This window comes from Hipposideros armiger, unplaced genomic scaffold (genome assembly GCF_001890085.2).
Source record: "Hipposideros armiger isolate ML-2016 unplaced genomic scaffold, ASM189008v1 scaffold_1060, whole genome shotgun sequence".
In the NCBI taxonomy this organism is placed as follows: domain Eukaryota; kingdom Metazoa; phylum Chordata; class Mammalia; order Chiroptera; family Hipposideridae; genus Hipposideros; species Hipposideros armiger.
In genome coordinates this window covers 517,738-519,821 of record NW_017732410.1, presented here as the reverse complement: position 1 = coordinate 519,821, position 2,084 = coordinate 517,738, and positions in this window count along the sequence as shown.

Here is a 2,084-nt window from a genome sequence, read left to right as displayed (position 1 = left end):
AACCACTTTGAGCACCTCTTGTAACTGCAGAAGTCAAACGTGACTGGCATTCATCTTTTGTTATTGGTATATATTAATACAGTTTTTCCTTTCTTAAAATGTGTATACATTTTTTTGTCACCCTCTGTATAAATCCAGACACATACTGAAATATATGTATGTTGTATTCTGAGTTTATATGCACGTGTGTATCTCTATGGTTAAAGTTTGTATTCCAAAAATTTTACTTCCTGGACTACTATGAATAGGGTGAGAAAGTGGCACCACCAAAGAGGAGAGAGAAGGAGTCGCCTTTGGACAGGAATTTCCAAGGGACTTCCTTCAGTCTCGAGAGAAGTTAGCAAACAGGGCTAACAATGGAGTCAGCTCATTACTTCATTTAGTTACAACCCTTTCAGTGTGAATCACTTTACTGAAGCACTTTGTTCTGTGACCTTGGAAACTAAAGTTCAAAGGGCTGGAGAGGGATGAAGGGTCTTGTTGAGGTATCGAGAGTGTACACTTCTACTAGACCTTTAGGAAAAGCAGCAGATTTGAGGTTCCTAAGAGGCCAAGTGCACGAGCAAAGGCATCCAGACCTTATAACTGCCATCCTATCAAACCTATACTTAGAATTAATAGTATTTCTTTCATCAATATTATAGACATGTCTATATACTTTTATAAAACAACACTTCTGCCCAAGACACCATTTAAAATAGTCCTTAAAATGTAAGTTTACCTGAAAATAATTCTCAAGTTCCTTTGAAAGAAGCTGATAGAAAAGCCCTTTTTCAGTATGTTCGACTAAGCGGTCATGAAATACTCGGGTGGCTTCATGAACAAAGAACAGGGCAGCCATCTCTTTGGAGTTAATAACAGCCTTGTCAGCTTGCAGCAATCCTTGGAGAAGCTATTCAGGATTTAAAAAGAACATTTTTTTTTTTTAACATTAGTGAGAAGTAGCTGAGTAAAGACTCAATTTTTGCAGGTTTATGTTTCCATTAAAAATAGAAACAGCTATCCAAGATAAGAACTGTCAATTTCTATAAATGGTAATCTAGGTTTTTGATGAGATGGGCAAGTTATAAATCAGGGCAGTCTGACACAGCACCCCCGTTTGAGGGAGGTTTAAGGATTCTTCAGCCAAGGCTGGTGGAGGCCTGGAGGCAGCCACAAGCTTGACCATGGCACTGACATGGAGGCAGGGAGCTGGCGGCGATATAANCACAAACTGGGAATAAGGGAGGATGTGAAATTCTGGAGATGTAGGTAGGGATAAAAATTAGTGACTTTGTTCTCACGGAACTCAGGAGAGGGAGGGAGAGAGGGAGAGAGAGAGGGAAAATTACATTATAATAAGTTCTAGGAAGGAAAGCCCATAGTTCTATGAGAATACAAAAAGGGACACTTAACCTGAAAAGGATGTGGTGTTGGCCAGAAAAGGCCACCTAGAGAGCAGAAGCATGAGCTGACCTTGATGCATGCACAGAGTGAGCCAGGTGAAGGGACCTACAGGTGTGAAGGCAGAGGCAGCAGAGACCATGCTGCACTCTGGCTAGAACAGGAAGGAGATACACTCAGATTTCTGGCATGAATGGAGGCTTGGGTGGTAATGCCAGCGGCTGAGGTAGGGAACACCAGGGCAGGGCGTCTGGGTAGTGGAGACAGTACAGGGGATGAAACCTGAAAGTGGTTTTGCAAATGGTTTTGCATATTGAGTATGAAGTACCCAGAGTAACATGAGACAGATTTAAAAGTCAAACAAGGGCTAACTCTAGCGTTCAGGCTTTCTGCCAATCCATTGTCTGTATTTGAAATGTACATATAAGGTCTAATTCTTTTCACTATTATAACAGCTTACATTTATTGAACACTTACTACGTGTTAGAAACTGTTCTAAACACTTTACACAAATTAATGTCAGGTAAAATTGCTCCCCTGGAGGAAACTGAGCCACAGAGGGGTCATTTGTTCAAGGTTCCACTGCTCATAAATGAGGGGGTTGGGCTCTGAACTTGGGTGGAGCCTGTGTTTGCAACCTCTATATTCAACTGCTTCTCATACCGTCAGGTAAGAAAAATGAGAACAACAGAAGAGTGGGC